Source organism: Magnolia sinica, chromosome 10 (genome assembly GCF_029962835.1).
Source record: "Magnolia sinica isolate HGM2019 chromosome 10, MsV1, whole genome shotgun sequence".
Taxonomy (NCBI): Eukaryota; Viridiplantae; Streptophyta; class Magnoliopsida; order Magnoliales; family Magnoliaceae; genus Magnolia; species Magnolia sinica.
This window is the reverse complement of record NC_080582.1, coordinates 41,707,584-41,727,785: the sequence shown is the minus strand read 5'-3', so window position 1 is coordinate 41,727,785 and position 20,202 is coordinate 41,707,584. Positions and strand designations below refer to the sequence as shown.

Here is a 20,202-nt window from a genome sequence, read left to right as displayed (position 1 = left end):
ACTTAAACGAGAAGGGTGACTGACCTGAACAGGGAAAGTAAAAGCCGTGCCCTCAGGTTCATGGGTTAGTGACATCAAATCCATGGGTGGTGACAGCCCATAACAAAAGGAGCTACACGCATTCCATTTAACAAAATTGTCACAATACATGAGATATAGTTTTACATGAATTATGACAGAAGATGCATTTGAGCTAATTTAAACAAGCTTTAACCACTAAACATACCAACAACCAAAACAAGTCCACTAAGGCTAGTACAAAGGAAGACTAACAGTAAAGCAAACTAAAAGACGATCATATGTACGACTAATCGTTAGAATCTGGCGATGGGGGAGGTGCACCCTCATCCTGCAGACAACATAGGATGGCCCTCAAGGTGCGGGACACCTTCTTGAATTTCCGTTTCACGAAGGCCTCGGTTTCGTCAAGCTTGGCTCGGGCCTGTCCAAGTTCGGCCCGGACCTGACCGACCTCTTGTCGCAAGGCGGCTTGGCTCTCCTTAATTCGAGCCCAGCGGGCTTCTGAAGCAGCCCGATCCATATCAGGCACCTGTATGGCAGGAGGAGGTGCCTCATCCGGCTCTTGTGCCTCCTCTTCTTCCTTTGCCTGTCTTTCCTCCCCACCACCGCTCTCATCTTCACTGCCTTCCTCACCACTTCCTCCTTCATCGCCGCTGTGTTCCTCACCTTCGCTATCTTCGATCTCGTCACTTTCCTCTTCGACATCAACACTCTCTTCTTCTGTATCGTCACTCTACCCCCCAAGGCAGGCTAGGCGTTGCCTTTCGCCAATCCCCATGCTGTCAAGCGTGCTTGCACTGATAACATGGATTGGGGCGACGTCATCCATATGGAGTCGGAAGCTGTATTGGCGGGTGATCTTGCAAACCAGTCGGCCGAATGGCAGTGCGGTGTTTTCCCTATTGGACCTTGCCGCTTTAACCATCTGTGACAGGACGAGAGTGGGCAAACATACTTTGTCTCCCTCTCCAACTCGAAATAGGAAGTCCACCATGAACCTCGTGCACTCGGTGCGGTTTCTCGCTCGGGGATACACGTTAAACGTGCATATGTTGTGGAGCAGACGGAAGTCGTCTGTCATCTTGGATGAAGCGAGGTCAGTCCCCCGCCTCCAATGCTCGACCTGGCCACAGAGGAATCGCGTGCGGAGTCTCTTCTCCCGCTCACTAGCGTAATCCCCCTCGCTAGCATGCACCGATCCCTTCTCAATACCCATGACACGAGCAATCTCATCCACACCAATCGTAATCTCCTGCCTTCCCAAAGGGATGAAAAACTGGAGAGGCTTCAACAGCGGTTCCGAATGAGGGCGTAGAAGGTGCGCACAGTGTTCTCGCTTGCAGGCTCCTTTGCCTCGAATATGGGACCCCACCCATTATCAGCGAGAAAGTCGATGACTGGGTACGTCCCAGATAACTTCTCATTGACATGCACTTCAAATACGACCTTGCAGTTGCGGAACTTACCGAGACCGATGTTCGGTAGTAGGTATCTCTCCAATGGAATCCGAGGATCGAGGTCCCGCTTGGACCTCCGTTCTCGCCCAGCACTAGTACTTGCTTCGGCGTCCGCCCTCCTCGTAGGACGGCGTGGTCGGCTTGGCCCGGCCTCATCCGAGGCCGCTCTTTTCCTCTTCATGAGAGACAAGAGTGTAGAGATGCAGAGATGGCGGTGACCACCGCAAAGAAAGCCATGAAAACAAGATAGGCTGATGGGTATTAGAGTTTTGAGAAACACAAAGGGGTTTGTGTTCTCAAATGGGAAGGAAGGAGGGAAATGATGTAAAAAAAAAAAAAAAAAAAATGGGGAAAAAGGAGGTGTTCTAGACGTATGGAATGAGATTTGAGAGGAAATTGAAAGAGGTAGTAGGGTTTGAAGCACTTAGAGTGACAAAAGGGAGAGTTGTGATGAAGAAGGAGATTTGAAGCTTGGAAGGTGGGTTGGTGTAATGGATTAGAGAGGAAGAAGGATTTGAGAGGTTTGGGAGAGAATATAAAGTAAAAGGGGTTGGATTTTTGCAAAAACGACCCCAATGAGGGTTTTTAGAGTGGGAGGGGTGGTCCCACACATGCGTGGGGGCCCACATGATCGGTCGGCTGGCGGGGCCCCGCCGGGTGGAGGGGGCCCCCACCTAGGCACTGCCTAGCTGGCGGGGCCCCACCGATCTAGCGGGGGCCCCGCCGGGCAACTGCCTCACCAGCGGTGGGTCTACACGAAGGCGGGGTCCACACCCCCCCGGGGTGGCGAAAAGTCATGGGACCCACCTTGGATCCCATTTTAAGTAGCGGTATGGCCCCCCGCATTGGTTCGGTACACATTCGCACTCCCACTTGCAATTATTCACGCTTTGGCGTGTTTTGCGTGCGGGATTGACTGAATCGGCGTCTAAACTCGTCGATGGACGGACTAAGGAGAGATTTGGATCGTCTTACACGATCCACGAGGCCTACGGAGTTAACTACGAAGGTCAGTTTCAGCCGAATTCGACGTCCGACGAAACTGGAAATCCTATAACTGTTTCTGGGTTCTATCGCATCCTCCTAAGTCAAAGTACATCAGTGGGCATCGTGTGACCATAACCCAGGTCCAGTTTAGTCCAAATCATGCTCTGATACCAATTTGTACAAATTGGTGGTCGAGTATAGACTCAACTCCCGAGTTCCAACGCATCACTTATGCAACATAGATAATGATGATTAAATGTTGTCCGTATTAGTGTCTTAAACATGAATGGGATTATACCAAAACAGTATATCATACTCCAGGGACAAATTAAATTACGCAAGCGGAAGACTGTGATATGTATATAAACTGTATAAGGGTAATAGCAAGCCCTCAGAGTATGATTGCCACTAGGTTAAATAATTACAAGTTTAGTTCCAAAATATACAAAATAAGAAAGTGTAAAGTTCTCTATCCAAAACCCTGCAGCCCTGCCAGCACAACTCCAGGTCTACATAGACCCGCCAGAGAGTTGCATATCGGAGAACTCGTCATCGTAATAGTCCGGCTCTGCCTCATAAGCATCGCCATCAGCTGCAGCTAAGACAGAGTCTGGTTGGTTACAACACCGTCCCAGAACGTGAGAGTGAGTGATCAACTCAGTGGAGCTATAAGGCAAAGGTTAATATGTTATCAATTCGATTAAGCAGTAATGATAAAGCAATACAATCAAGCATCCCTAAGTACTCTGGTTAATGCAAAAATGATATGTATTAATAATGCATGCCCTCGCCTGCACTCCCTCTGCGATGTTCCTCTTACAGTCGCGACATGCACCCCTTCCTCTGTGCTTAACACCAACGCCAAAGGCACATGCAATGCGGTGCATGAGCATGATTACCGAGTTCTTATTAGACCTTTTCATATAGCAGGATTGGGAAGCTAAGGTACCTCCCTTATATCATTCCCCGAACAATGATCCATTCTAGGGTCGTCAGTCCTAGTAAATCTCATACGATGTTACGGTTCTAGGTCACTATAAAGGACTCGTCACCTGATCAGTGTAGGCCTAGTTTATACTCTAGTTGCTATAGAAGGGCTCGTCGCCTCAACGCAGTCTCAAAGTATACTCAAGGTCACTACAAAGGGCTCGTCACCTGATCAGTGTAGGCCGACAGCTCGAATACAGTGTCCCATACCACCGTATTCAGCTCACGAGGCGGTGTTGCTCACTGGTCATTACTGGGAGGCTCGTCGCCCCAACGTAAGTCGACAGCTCAACCACGGTATCCCATACCACCATGTCTGGCTCATGAGTCTTAGCGGATCGAGGTATCAAGGTTAACGGGGTTTCCACTGGTGAGTTTTGTACCTTAGGTTCAAGCAATAGCGTCCATACATGGTGAACATACATCGGGTCAATCGGGTTACTTGACGAGCCCGATCAGTACGAGCGCACATCGAGATGATCGACATGAAGTGCGCAAACACTCCGTGTGGCCTAACCACTATCGACAACCGAGGTACGGCTCGGATTCATCGAACACGTCCTGTGTGGCGAAAACAACTTCAGCCACCTAGTCGGAACCTATTACCGATTGCCTGGACCATATAATAGTCCCAAACACCTTCCAAACAATAGCATTCACATATAGTAAGCCAAAACAGCATGTGGTGACTGAAATCAAATACAGATCTCACATGAGCATTTCAACAAACACATAGGGTACATGTTAGCATACATAGGCATTTCAACCATAAAGCACGTAGTAGCGATATAGGTTACATAAAAGAAACTATAGCCATAGTTAAGGGAATTGAGAATCCTATCTCAACACCCTTATTACATGCATTTCAACAAGTATTTCCTCATTGAGGCATTTTATCAAACACTTAGACTACACATATTACATACATGTAATAACTTAGTTAAAACACATATTATAGCAAATCCTTTCACAAAGGAGATGCCCCGTATACAACAATCATGCATTTACAATCAATAATCATGGCAAGCACAAATCATAATTCCATATTCATTCAAACATATCAACAAACACATGGATTTCACTATATTCAACAGAGTTCATATATATGTGTAAAGTGCGGGAAACATCGTATCTAAGCATATGACAACATTCAAGTCAGTCATAAATCATTAACTGACATTGAAAGCCTTGAAAACCATAACCTAAACATTTATAGTCCGCACCTTTCGACAACAATCATGCATTTACAATCATGCATTTACAATCAATAATCATGGCAAGCACAAATCATAATTCCATATTCATTCAAACATATCAACAAACACATGGATTTCACTATATTCAACAGAGTTCATATATATGTGTAAAGTGCGGGAAACATCGTATCTAAGCATATGACAACATTCAAGTCAGTCATAAATCATTAACTGACATTGAAAGCCTTGAAAACCATAACCTAAACATTTATAGTCCGCACCTTTCGCCAGTAGACTCGTAACGAACTCAGTTTGAAAGCTAAGTCTTTGTCTACGGCACCACAACGACCTCTAACAGGGAATAGGTTAGCTATTCCACCATTTACACTATTGGAAACCCTAAAACAGATTAGGGTTAGGTTTTCTTACCTAAGAACGGAATCGAAATCGCCAGAATAATGATACGGGAAGGGTGGTTAAGCACGTGGAGCGGCGGGATTGAATCCCAGGAACAAACTCCATCTTTCACTCTCACTTTCTCTCTCTTTCCTTCTCTTTTCTCTCTAAGGTTTGCAAATTCGTATGTGGAGGGAGAGAGAGGGTTTAAGGCCCTTATATAGGCCCAGCAGTGATGAGAATGGCCCCAGGGCCATGTTATACTTAGGTTATAACCAAATACGGACTGTTCCGATCTAACGAAGCACATCTGGGGGCCCCTTTTCTGCATGCGGTCGGACTTAAGCTCCCTGACATTGGATCTAGGTTGTGTAAAGTTTTCAGTCCGATCAGATTTACAGATCGGCCGTGGTGGACTAGTTTCAGTTCAACGGTCACCGGTACTCGATCAGGGCCACAAGTGCACTGATATGTGTTGGAAATTTTCCCTGATCCGAGGGGGTAATTGGGTCAGATTCCAACGGTCTGAATCCTTAGATTTGGCCTACGAGCGAACGACTCAATTCACTTAAATTTTAGTTCGTTTTCTAAAGATATTCGCGTTTCTCACACACTTCGCTCCGGGCTCAAGTTGTGCGTTTTTGGGTACTATTAGGACTTGATTTCCGAGGTGGTTGTCAAGTCCAGTACTGCGGTCATAACCATATAGTTTTGTAGTCATCGGACTTTCGACGTGCAGTCCAGGTCCGATACGGAGTTTCAATGTACTCTCGAGAGCATCTGGGTTTAGGGCTTGATCCTAGATTTCGGGGTAATGCAGCCTTAATGATTCTACACGTTTTGGGTCTTGCAGTTCGTATTTAAAGTGATTAGTGCTAATTCCACAGGTAGTCTCGTTTAGCACTTATAATTCTCGTCTAATTTCTAAAGGATTTGATCCTTAGTGATTTCTGCCTGAGGTGGTACTCGGGTCTCTGTACGGATTTTTCCGAGACGTTACACTTTCCAAACCCTAAAAGATGATTTGGAACATCCTAGGGACTCCTATTTATGGTTGTGGAACTCTAACTTTCGCACCGAGTTGGAAAAATCCGCAAATTGTCTCAAATTTATGTAGTTCGTAAACTCTACATAACACCTTCGATGCTATCGAACAGTCTCTGATTGATCAAAATATCGTTCAGGACTGTCCAACGAGTTTGGCTTAAGAAATCCTGAAATTCTCAATTGCATCAAAGTAGCTTCTATTGCACCTTCAATGCATCGAACAATCTTTGATTGCATCAAAGTCTATTCTGGCACTTTTTCAAAACCATGTTTTTCTGGCCCCGGAATTTCAAAATATCTTTTTTCAGGACAATTTTCAGGATTCCTTTTTTTCACTTCAAATCTTCGATTCTCTTCATTCCTCACTTGGTTTCCTTGGATCTTTGGCATGTGAATTCTTGATTAATAACTTCCAAATCTCTTATTCTTCATTGTCTTCTTTTGAGCTCTAAATCCATCCTTTTAAGCGCATATTTATCATAAGCTTCTGAATCACCTCGCATGACAAAAACATATATAATTAAATCAAATTAGCAATTAAATGTCAGGAAAACTAATGTAATTGAAGGGTTAAATATGTAATATTTGAGTCTCAACAAGCTTTGAATATCTTCTTGCTTGTTTTAAGTTGTGGGATCTATAAAATTCGTGATTTACCATTGTCTCCTGGGCATGGTGGATGGTTGAATTCCCTTTCGATTATCACAATGGTTCTTCATGTGAGAACTAATTTAATGAAAAGTTCGAGATTGTTTTGACTATTCCATCTTCCAACTGGATAGGATAGGGCTTCGATTCCAGTTGTATTTATTGAATCAAGTGAGGTATCATCTTAACAGCTGCAAGTGGGTCCTTAATGCTCTAGTTCCTCTTTTTATTGATAGTTTATTCACAATTATTCTCAACTATTCCAAATTTTAGTTTAGTTCTGATTCTAGTTCTAGTTTTAATTATTTTCATAATACATACAAGTTTAGTTCCTGTGGATTCAACCTCGGTCTCACCAAGTTATTACTACATCACGACCCTGCACTTGGGGTTGTAAATAAGTTTTTGGCGCTATTGCCAGAGACTTCGGCTACGTTTTTTGAAATTGATTAATATTGGAATTAGTTTAGGATTAAGATTAACTTTTTGTTGTGTTTTAAGTTAGGACTTTTCTGATGTTATTTTTAGAAACTAACTTTGTTTTCTATTTTGTAGAATCCTAACATAAATACTCCAATCCGATAACTTCTCTCCAACTCTCTCTTATTGCTGTAGTTTTTAATTATTATTTTTTCAAGTTTTAGTTAATTAGAATTTGAGGGTTGTGAGTGTTTCATGTCTAAGTGGGTTCGTGACAACACTCAGCATCTCTTAAGTGAAGGAGGATTAGTCGAAGGGTTGCCTATCCATCAACGGATTAGACACCAGTTAAGATCGTTTAAGTTAATTGAAGTAATGGCTGCAAATCAACCTCAACATCCAGTTGAGGAAGTTCAAGATGAGAATGAGGTGCATCATGCTCCCCCGCCTCGTACTTTATGAGATTACTTACAACCGACGAAAGTGAGTACACCTTCCTGCATGGTTTTTCCACTTAATACAGGAAGCATGGATTTCAAACCTAGAGTGATTCAACTCCTTCCTAAATTTCATGGACTAGACTCTAAAAGTCCATACTTGCACATTAAAGAATTTGATGAAATAGTCGTCACATTGCACTTTCCAAACGTGTCTGAAGACACATTAAGATTGAAGTTGTTTCCCTTCTCATTGAAGGAGAAGGCTAAGTCGTGGTTGCACTCCTTAAAACCGCGATCTAAAGGCACATGGGCTGAGATGACCCGAGAATTTCTTTAAAAGTTCTTCCTATTTCATAAAACAAACACTTTAAGGAAGGCAATCATGAACTTTGCCCAAAAAGAGGAAGAAACCTTCTTTCAATGTTAGGAAAGGTTCAAGGATCTCACGAATTCGTGTCCACACCATAGTTATGAAATCTGGCGAATGATAAGCTTTTTCTATAATGAACTGACATCGCCCATGCGCCAATTTGTAGAGATGATGTGTTACGGTGAATTCATGAACAAGGAGGCCGATAATGCGTGGGACTATTTAAATCAACTTGTAGAGAGCGCGCAATCATGGGACACCTCCCCAAGACCCACCATGTTTAAGCCTACTCAGTCAAGGGAGAAAGGAGGAATGTACGTCTTAAAACAAGAAGATGACATGAGTGCAAGGCGTTACGCCCCAAATTCAGAAACCGGGCTCACAGAATTCTCGATCGCCAAATCCGACGCCAACCGCCTCCATAGTACCCCATTCTCGACTCCCAGCACCCATATGCCAGGTTCCAATCCTGAGATCCTACGAGGAGGATTTTCAGCCTGAATTTTTTTGTAAAGGAGCATAACCAAGTCATAAAACAACATCACCACATATCTACCATAATAAAACATTGAGTACAATGCGGAAAGGGAAATACAAAGATAGTCAAAAGCTCCAAGATGATCCGCCACGCGCTCCTGCCTCAACGCTACTGCGATCCAACGTCACCCGCACGCAATGGTCGTGCATAAGCTTACGAAAAGCTTAAAGGGTGTGTGCGTGTGTGCACAATGCATGTATCAAGCATACAATGTCAGAGTAAGCGGAAATACTGGAAATTCTATGAATGCTGTCAGCCATACCAAGGCTATGCGATGCAAGGCCTACGTAGCCAAATGTCATATGCAAGATGCAACGCATGCATGCCAGTCCTCATCAAGCACATATATTAGTACAACTCCCCTCTGGGATATCACCAGGGTCTAGTACATTCCACACTTACTGCCGCCTCCCTATCCGCACAGCCCAGTGAGTAAAAGAGACCTCACTACCCGCCTGACCAGTAGTCTACCAATACCTACCAGGCTCGTCGATAGCAGACCCATTTATGAGCTGGTCAAACTCAGCCTAGCTTACAACCCCCTCACTCAGGGGATAAGGTCACGCCCCCTTCCAACCGACCACGACATAGTGGAAGACGCGGCCTACTGGTATTCAACACTCGTGCACTCATTCATCCACTTAGTCTAAACGTTGGAGCATCTCCTAGTACCAAAAAGGTTCTGGGACTCTCACCCAAGGACATCTTATATGCCCACAGTTCTAGAACCAATATTTCTGGTATCCAATCTGACCATCCACGATATGCCTGTGGAGGCCACAGCCCTGATGTCGCTAGGGCGTACAATGATCATGTCACACAAGATGCGGGATGCATGAGTCATACCATTCAGTCATGCATCAAACCTGCGCGTACCACATGATCATGTGGGGCAACTTCGTTTCACAGGGAGTCCCATAAACATCTCAGCCCAATGGCATATGCTATGATCAATCATTCCTCATAACAGGCATACAAATGATGCCTATGGGCATGTATCATGATGTAATACTAAGCATGTTCTCAGTGTGTTCTACTAGACTAAATACACTAGCATGATTATCAGATATAGCAGGCGATGATCGGCCTTAACAGGTATGTTACTTACGAGAGTAGAGGCTAAACGATACGCCCCACTAGACATAAAGAAGTCTATATGGAATGGTCCATGTTAGACTATCATAACCTACTCAAGGTACTAGCATATCATATGTCCTAAGGCGGGGTTCACTGAGAGGATAGTGGATCTAACCCATGTATTAAGGTAGTTTCCACACAGTGGATATACCAAATCTGATACCACATATTCTTCCATCTACAGCAATGGGTAATTCTAATGGCTACACAACAAGGTGAGTTGAGAGAGTGAACTATGTACAACGGTTTGGGTTAGCCCAATGGGTATTAGTAACATAAGTGGGGGCCCAATGGTTTGGGTTAACCCACAAGGGTAAGGGTGGAAATGGGCTTAACAATGGGCCCTAGGAAAGTTTACAACAGTGGACATTTAACCACCATTGTCCTAAGGTGCCGTCCATTTGGGATTGAAATCAGAAATCACAACGGGGCCCTCGGCCCTTAAAATCTCTAAATGGACGGATGGTCCACATGTGTACCACATCATCAAGGTGGGCCATCATACAAGGGAAAAGGAGAGAGAGAGAGAGAGAGAGAGAGAGACGTGTGGTGATGGAGGGAGCTCCGCCACTATGAGCTCCCTTCTATGATACAATACATACATCAAAATGGGTCCCAATTCATGTGGGCCCACCAATATATATCAATAGTGGAAATCCCTTTCCCACCAATAATTGCAAGGTCTAGATGACCTTCTTACAATGGGAATCAAAATAAACATCATGATGGGGTCCATGGAGAATGGCCCCATCATGGAATTCATATATGCATCATGGTGGGCCATTGGCCATACCTAGGGCCCAAAATAGGGTCCCTACCATCAACCGGTAGGCCCCACTTGTCCCATGGATGAAAGCAATATCTAAACCTAAGATCACCCACTGTTAGATCTTCTTCTTGGTTCTTTGGCTTCCTTAGCTCCTATGCTTCTTCTTTAATGGAGGATGATGAAGATTGAAGGGTTGGGATGAGAGATTTGGGGTAGGGAAAGATGGGTTTAGCACTTGGGTGTTTTCTCTCCTTAGAGCTTCTCTTACTTGGATGGTCACTCTCTCCTTGGTTGCTTGGGATGGGTAGAGAAAATGAGAGAGAAAGGGGATGTGATGGCTAAGAGGGTAATGGGTGTGTAAGAGAGTGATGGGTGGAGTGATGGGTGTGTAAGAGAGGAGACATGAGAGTTGACTTTGGGGAGGGTTGCTTGCCTTGGGGGAAAAGAAAGCCATGGGTTTGTGATGGGATGTGTACTTGACTAGTTGATGTGAAAGGTGGGTAGAGATTTTCTGGAATCTCTTAGAATTCGCAACGCGCGGCATTTCCTTAAGATATACGAGGGCCCACAACTCCTGGCCTAGGTATCACATCAGTGCACAAGACGCGGCGTTGGAACCGTGGCGACGGCGCGGTCGTTAGGGTACACGTCTCAGGTTGAGTCGACTCAGATCTACGGGATGCAACTTAGGGTCGCGCGCAAATACTGTCTACAGGTCGCAGATCGCCGGGATTTGATGGGGAGGATCACAGGAGTCTAAGGAACGGTACAGACTAGGATATAGACCTTACACAAGGGTGACCAGTCTCACAAGGAAAGTCGAGGCCATGGAACTTAAGAAGGTGGAAATGGTCAAACCAAAGGAGGTTGTGGAAGTTTCTTGCGGTATTTGTGCCAGCAACATACACTTAACACAGGATTGTCCTACAATTCCTGCGTTTCAAGAGTTGTTGAATGAGCAATCAAATGCCGTAAACAATTACCAACGCCCATTCAACGGACCCACCTCAAATACTTATAATTCCAGCTGGACGAATCATCCAAACTTCAGTTGGAGGAACGAACAAACGACCAATCCTCGAGAGGCCCTTACTCAACTTCCTAATCAAAGGAAACCTCGAGAGCATCCGGTTCAAAAATTCATGCAAAACCAAGAGCCATTCAACCATAATACAGTGCAAGCATTCCATGATCTCAAAATGACAATGAGAATGTTTGCATTGTCAATTCAAAAGATTGAGTCACACTTAGCGATTGGAGAGAAAGGGACTTTTCTAGCTCAACCTCTCCCCAATCCGAAGCCACAATGTGAAATCAATGGCCTGAGCTCTTCCAATCAATATGTGGAACAAGCTAAGTCTACCACCGCTCTTAGAAGTGAAAAGACAATTGACAAAACTACTCCAGCGAGGGTTGAAAAGCCTAACGACTTGGAAGAAATTGAGGGTAATGGATTTCGCAACATCCCACATGAGATAGAACCGGACTCCCAAAATAAGCCAATTGTGCTATTCCCCCAGCGGTTGATTGCACCACCACCTCTATCAACCTTTATCTAATTCATAGGATATTTTGGAGGTGCTTAAACAAGTGAAAGTCAATATCCCTCTATTGGATGCAGTTAAACAAACACTACACCAAAATCCCTCTTTACAAACGGTTGAAAACCGTTTCTAAACCAATTAGGAATGGTTTTCAACCATGGTTAATGAAGGTGTCGCAAAAAATTAGAGATGGTTGAAAACTGTTCCTGAAATAGGGCATCGCAAAAAAAATTATGGCTAGTTGAAAATCGTCGCAAATTTTCAACTTCTCTCTTAATTTTGGTGAACAGTATAATTTTTTCATTTGAAATCTGTATTTTTTTAAATATTTGAAACTCAAAAAGTTGTAGTACAAATAAAAATCAGAAATGACTATAAAAATGTAAGAACGATTATAGTTTCAAACTAAAGTGATTTTGAAAATAAAGCTACGGGGCACTTTGGAGCTCAGACACTGCTAAACATGGAATTGATTTTCCTTCCCCCAAAAGGAACATGGAACTGATTTTCACAAAGCCTGATCGCTCCTGTAAACTCCTAGAATCAATGTACAAGAAGGAAAACCAAAAAGAGGGATCACGTAAATGCATTGATGAGTACACAGACCTCTCTGCTTGGAAGGCCAGCGAGAGTAAGCTTTACGTTTTGTTGGATCTGCTTCATCATTGATGGTGTGGGTGCTGACCTATCAATTGGGTGATGGAATTTGCATCTTTCTCCAAGTTTGCATTCTCCAATTTTCATGTAGAACTGCACCATCAAAAAAGAAGAAAGAAAGAAAAGAAAAATGAACTTATCATCATCATAAGCTTTATCCCTGCTAGTTGGGGTAGGCTAAAGCTGAATCACTAACAAAACAGAATACGTTATTTCTTGTAAAATACAAAAAATAAAAAAATAAAAAAGTTATGCCACATTCCTGCAGGATGTTTCAGAAAGGAGCTCCACAAATATATCGTTGCAACTTTTAAGTAGACTGATTAGTTACATATTTAAATTGCCACAGGTTTGAGAAATATAAAGCAATCTCAGATGATGGCAATAATGAATTTCCCAAAATATAGCTGATACAAGGAACAGGCAATTAATTCAGCAATTGGGATCACTTGTGTCCTTACATGGGCCGGTGTGTAGTTACTCACATTCACACCCTTGCCGCAGACAAAATCAATTCATTTGTACAAAATTCAAGTGAACAATGTCCATGACTTACCCGTAGACCATAGCAGGGATCAGATCACAACCTGTTTTTTCAACTATAGGATCGAAACAATCCGGGCAGAAAGAAAGAGGCAATGTTAAATAAGACAAACAAACAAGCACCTACACATCAAGAAGGATTTTCATTCACGATTCAACAAACATAAAATTCGTTTCATTTCCTTTTTATGATTTCATGTTGGTTTTCAGGTTTTCTATGCTGCTACAATTTCCAATTCAATAATTTCCAAGTATCTAATCGGTCCCTAAAGTATCTGAAATTTGAAGAACTACAGCTGATTTGATAAATATTGCAACATATGTAAGAACAGGTATTACTTGAATTCTCTGGCTAGGCACATATATCACTACATGCAACTCATTAAAACCATGACTACTGAGGTGGAAAACTCCATACCATGTGCTACTTTAAAATAGCATGTTTTTGTGATGATTTTGCCCATAAGTTTTTGAGTTACCAATATATAACAGGTGTGTTTGGCTGCACTAAATACCATGAAATTTCATTATTAATAAGTGTAATTTGGTGCAAAACATAATGCAATTTTATGATATTTGCTGTAGCCAAAAGTGCCCTAAAAGTAAGAAAGCAGAGTTTTAGAGGGCACTGGGCATGTACCTCGAATCCAAACCACCCAACAATGGTCCTGCTTATTTAGATTTCGGTGGTATCCCCAAAATCTGATTAATGGATGTTGTCAAACTCCGACTGATTGCTCATTGGAGACATTGACGGTCTACTACATGCACACCAATCTGCAAGGTACGACCATAGTTTTAAGTGTAATTTTCAGATTATAACCCATTTATAGGACCACTTCAGGTTATAACCCATTTACAGGACCACTTCAGGTTATAACCCATTTACAGTGGGTCCCACTACTTGCACTGTCTGAACTCAAGGTGCGTCTGACACGATCCCCATCGGGCTGCTGCTGTGGCACTGTGATTGTGGAATAATGTTACACAACAAGAAACCAGATTCTTCCAATGGGTGAAATGAGAATTTCCAACTAATAACCAATAGTGCATGCAACAGATTGACGAGGAGAACCTTGATACTCTGGTGAAGCATATTGGATGATACACGGGCACTGAGAAAGTGTGTACATGGCATACAAGTACTTCAAATTGAACTGTCCAAATTACGAGTCCCATTTTAGGTCATATCATAAACCAAAAATTAAACTTATTATTTAATACCTGCAAAGCCAGACATATGTTTCTTTATATGTACAACAACAATCTATATGTATATATAAGTTCAAGACATCAAGCCTCAAATAAAAATCCTCATGTGGGAAGAAGATTTTGTATGAAATACCTGCAAAATCAAAAGAAGGAAAGACCTAAGATTATGGTGAGGGAACTTTCAAGAGGTGTTTACCTCGACTTGACTCAGATGTTGGTGTGTTTCAGTTTGTGTTAGGTTCAACAGGGTCAATAAAAATACCCAACATCTCCCCCATGGGATGATCCTAGCGATCCCATTGGAGGCTTGCAAATGTACAATTGCAACAAATGGTCTACATTTAACAGGCACTGTCAGATGGTTAGAATCATCTATCGCCCATCCAACCAAACCCATCATGGGAGTAGTCTCAATCACCACAAAATGAACCCATCATGTACAGGTTGTCGGGCTGCACAAATTGCTTCAATGAGCATTATATGTTCCCTCATTTCATTAATGCAGACTAGTGACTAACTGTACTCAATGCCTGGCCAAACTGAGTCTACTCAAGCCTAATCCTTGGTTATTTAGTGAGTTCTCTTGATAATCGTTACAAGGCTTGGTTATTTAGTGAGTTCTCTTGATAATCGTTACAAAGTTTGGATTCAGGAATATTTCAGCAAGAAAACTGCTCAAGATTCCAGAAAATTGTGGTAATTTTTTTAGACGAATCAGGGAAATAAAATCTAGAAAATAGAATATGTTGTTGGTGAATTTTCTTGGGTTTTATTAAAATCATTGAGTAATTTGCAAATAATACCCGTCTTATTGGCGAAGAAGCTGCATGCATGAATAATTGAAGAATCATTAAATAATGCGTGAATTAAAGAAAGGAAATACTCTTTTTTAGAAGAAGGGAAAAAAAAAAAAAAAAAGAATGATTTGTGACTCTTTTAAAAGGTCAGAGAGACATGGATGTGGATGAAGAGCCTGCTAAATAGAAAGGTGAAAAAAACAATTTGAGTAGTTCCACGTACCATTTATTTATATAAGATAAGTTTGCACTTGAGATATGTATATGTAATTGTTCTTGAGGTCGGTTGAGAGGCTCTTATAAAACTAAAAATATATGAACCCAGAAACCAGAATCACGACTCCAGGTTAATTGATACATTTGGGAATTATCAACAATATAGAGTATCCAGTGCTAGATGCAAACATCTTAAGTTCGGTTATCAAGCATTCAATCCACATGCATGAGACCTAGATCATTCATCTGTTGGGCCCTACTGTGGATTGGCTGGGTGATCCCACAACAAAAAAAAAGTCAAACCAACTACCAATAATATACAATGGGAAAAAGCCTCCCACTGATCAGCACATAATATCATCTGATCATGACCCATCCATGGTAAAGCCCAATGAATGAACAATCGATATCTTATACATGTGTGATGCGAATATGAGGTTAGGTGCTCGATAACTAACTGGGTTTTAAGGTTTAGCAATGAATCTTTTCTATGATTAAAATATCATACCGTGTTTAATTCCAAAGTATTGCCTGTGGATTTGCAAACCTCGACCATGTATAGAGAAGGAGCTACCTCGAAGATCTGTAAGAGGAAATGAAATATCCATATGTAACCAATTAGAAAAAAAAAAAATGCAGTATCTCAATTGCACTGGATTTCGGTACTTGAAAAGTCTCCAATTCAATTTGCTCCTGTTTTTCAATACAAGCAGAGCAGGAAATGACTGACGGGGAGAAATACCTCAGTGGCAATGGACAAGTGACCCTTCCTTCCAGCTTTAGACCCTTGCAGCTTCATCTGGGATTATACAAAAAAAAAATGTTCATCTATGTGTCAAGGATACTCCATATTCTAAAACTTGGACATGTGAGAGATGTCTCATGGACAAATTGATATGGCTATTCAGATTAAATAGAACATATTATTTTCCATATTATTTATGGAACCTTTACATGATACAGCTAGCTATCTGTGTAGTAAGATCGCCCAACCTCAAGTTCCTATAAGCATGGACTGTCGATACTTAGACATGTAAGTAGCTACCAAGTCCACTAATTTTCCATGGGGAAAATCTCTGCCCAACAGTAGTATTGGATGGCAACAAATAAGCATGTTTAAGCAACATGGCAGAATGTAACAAGATTGATAGGAAAGAAGATTTAAGGCACCTTGTAATTGTTTTTCTTCACATTGAAACCCAGAGGCCTAGTGGTTTCCTCGATCCTTGAAATGATCTCACTTGCAGGGCATTTTGATGTAAATCATGTTTCCCGTTTGATAAGACCCTGATCATCATTCATTATGGTAAGCACCACATGATCGAATTCATGTCACTCCCAACACATACATCCATGCTAAGTGACATATGGTATAAGTATGGACTTCCAAAACATACCATCTGTTTTTCAAATAGAATGCCAAGATTGAGACCATGAGATGTGGAAATAAGCTCGAAGGCATTCATCACCATCGGTCTTTCTTCTCTCCTCTCAACAACAAGATTTCCAGGTTCCTGAGCACAGGAACATTAATATAGAACTTATAACATAATCCTTCGACAGTTCTACTTTACCACAAAATATTCAACAAATGTTACCCCAGATTCATTGAAAACGGAGTCCACATCATCGAGATTGGTTACATCTGCAGTATTGAAACTGGGCGGCTCATATCCTTTCTTAAACCATTCATTTTCAATGACATCGGGAATTGTAATCTGCTGCATAAACCCCAAGAGAAACATATAATCATGTTTTAGACTCAAACAACTAGCGACCAAGTCCTGAACAGAATGGTGTAATGTGTAGCCTTCAAAATACTGTGAAGTGCACCATATTTAGAATGCCTAATTGCACATGAAAATTTGCAGCCAAGTTCCCATGGGAACACATGGCAGACAGGCACACAATTTGGACTGCCCGTCATGTGTGCTCCACTATCTGTGAACCATTAGCATTCCTCTATAATAAGATTCTTGCAAAGAGACCCAGCTACAATTTCAACAATTTATTCTAACAAGCTGAAGGCATGGTGCATGTGTCAAAGCACAAAAAGGAAAAGTACATACAGTTAAAGGATTGGGGTCCAGAATCCTTTTGATTAGCTTTTTTGCACTGGTGGGGAACCATGCGGTACAAGTGAAATCAGCCTATGTTCAATAATCCAGACCAATGGATATCCCAATTAGCAGAGATAAGAAGCATTTGCCTACAACTGGAAACATCTGAATTTAAGAACTATTTGCCAACATGCTAACTGTTATAAAAGAATTCAAAGAAGAAGGTACAACAGTGAAAATCACAAAAAAAATTAAAAAAATTAAAAAAATTAGAAAGACAGGGAACAGAAAAATGAGAAATCTTGATATGGAAGCAATCCAAATATGCCAAGCAACAAGAAGATGCAGGTTACAAAGATTGTTGCAGGGTTGTTGCATTCAGCCTGCATCAGCGGTAATTTCAAAACCCTTTCCTATTGCTCATGCCAATTTTTGAGTAAAGATTAGTTGGGCAGATGTTTATAATTTTCATTTCTTGATTTCTATTATGCTTGCAGAACAAGGATCTGTTTTTACATTTGGTGAAAGAACAATAGGTAGGCTGGTAAGTGCAACAAGCTTATGGTTTAACAAGCATAATTCACGTTGCTAGTTCAGTTTAATCACTTCAAAGATTTTGTGGTTCAGCTGACTAATGCATGTATAAAAATTTTTAGGGCTTTGGAGAAGCAAACAATGCAACATCACCATCCATTATCAGCGAAATTCCCTTGTCGCAAGGAGTTTCTTTCAGTGGTTATCACAGATGCGTTATAACTGGTACTTTCTTTTATACATGATTAAGAACTAACCTTTTGTTTAGTTTGTGGACCCCAGGAAAGTACCAAATAAGGTTTACGTCAAGACTTAGAATGAGAATCCCCAATAAAAAGTTTCAGCACGCACCTGGATGCAACTTTGAAACCCATGGAGTGTGGCCAAAGAGTAGAGAAAATCTACAATCCCTATTACCATAAATACGTGACGAGCACGACGTCCATACGTGTAGACAACCTTACCGTAAAGGGCTTGTATAAAGCAATCCTCCTGCAGCAAGAATAAGGAATAAGAAGAAGAATGATAATGATGATGACAAATGTCCATTGCAAACTGAGGAAAGGCAAATTTGGAGTTAAATAAGTAATGTTTTGTATTGGAATGGAGTGGGCCTTGAGCGCTTTATTCTCTGTTGAATTTATAAATGTATAAGGAGTTTTCTCTTGATTGATTGGCCAATTAATAGACGTGACTAATTGCATTTCTAACTCGAGATAAGTTTACGAGATTTTCTACCAATCAGTTGAAATCCGGGCCAAGACATACCTTGGCCCAGACGTTAACAGCCCTAATGAAAATGGCTTGTAATAGGAATCTTCATCTGACCCTGACGCCATGTACGTCAAACATAAAACCTGTGGTTAAATGTAGCTTTCGTGAAATTTTGCCCTCTTCATCGTGCCTACAGCCACATTCAGAGCTTTTTTCTTTTGCCATGTAAGGGTCGTGGTCCACCCTTCAACCATCATTTCGAGAGGCGAATTGCCTGCCACCCCATCATGAAAGTTACACAGGTGGTCCAGATCTAAGTGCCGCCCACTGTATGTTTGTGAGAAATCCACTCCATTCATCTATTTTCCTAACTCATGTTAGGGCATAGACCTAAAAATGAAGCCAATCCAAAACTAAATATGCCAAGCAACAAGAAGATGGGGATTGAACGCTCACCGTTAAAATATTTATAAGACAAGAAGTTTTGGATCAAGATAATATTTGTATTTTCAGCTCATACTAGTGGGAATGAACTTTTAAGAACTGGACCTTGGAAATGTTTCAACAGTAGGTATTTCCCTCCCCACTTTTCCTATTGGGTGGCCCACTTGAAAAGGAAAAAGAAAAAACGAGAAGAGAGATCACCTGTGAATGGAGCTCCTATATCAAAGGAAGAACAGTTAAAAGCAATGTGTTCAATATCGGTTACGTATCGACCGTATCGGCCGATACATAACGGTAACGGCCGACCCCATTACGCGTTACAGGGTCGTTACTACCCAATTTTGTGACCATAGCGGTGCCCAATAACGGTCAGGGTGTAACGGTCAGAAAATGGCTTTGATTTTTCACCTTTTTTTATACTTTTTACTTACAAATTCTTCCTAAATCATTCTATTGCAATTTTTGACCACCTTTAGCTTGAAATTAAGGATCAAAACAAGTTATATTAAGGATTTTCTTGATTCAAAGCTCCGTGGGCCATTTTTCAGAAATTCCTTTAAAATAGGTATTTATACTTTTTATATTGCTATTTTAATGGTAGAGTATGATGTTTTAATCATAATAGAACATATTAATGTCCATGTAACAGATTATTGTTTTGATTTTATATTTTTTTTATATTTTTTTTTATTTACGCACTATTTTCGGCCCTTTAAAAAAAAATTGAAAAATCAAGTTTTATTCAATGTTTTGCTGTTTTAATGATAGAATATGATGTGTTAATCATAGTAGAACATATTAATGTCCATTTAACAGATTATTGTTATGATTTTATATTTTTTTTTATATTTTTTCTATTTACGCACTATTTTCGGCCCTTTTTTTTAAATTCGAAAATCAATTTTTATTTAATGTTTTGCTGTTTTAATAGTAGAATATAATGTGTTAATCATAGTAGAATATATTAATGTCTATTTAACAGATTATTGTTATGATTTTATATTTTTTCTATTTACACACTATTTTTTGCCCTTTTTTAAATTGGAAAAATCAATTTTTGTTCAATGT

General features: G+C 41.1%; 1 long non-coding RNA gene, 1 other non-coding gene and 1 pseudogene across 2 annotated transcripts; 1 reads left to right on the top strand and 2 right to left on the bottom strand.

Moving 5' to 3' along the window:
• Nucleotides 1–7,963: 7,963 nt before the first annotated feature.
• LOC131217952 (small nucleolar RNA R71) lies at nucleotides 7,964–8,069 on the bottom strand. Its single transcript, XR_009157532.1, has one exon. It is a non-coding gene; the product is annotated as a small nucleolar RNA R71 (small nucleolar RNA).
• Nucleotides 8,070–15,441: 7,372 nt separating this feature from the next.
• On the bottom strand, nucleotides 15,442–17,634 carry LOC131217492 (CBL-interacting protein kinase 23-like; annotated as a pseudogene).
• A 135-nt stretch (nucleotides 17,635–17,769) lies between these two features.
• LOC131257442 (uncharacterized) lies at nucleotides 17,770–18,203 on the top strand. The gene is made up of 3 exons (XR_009177405.1): nucleotides 17,770–17,836; nucleotides 17,940–17,986; nucleotides 18,099–18,203. It is a non-coding gene; the product is annotated as an uncharacterized LOC131257442 (long non-coding RNA).
• The last annotated feature ends 1,999 nt before the right edge of the window (nucleotides 18,204–20,202 follow it).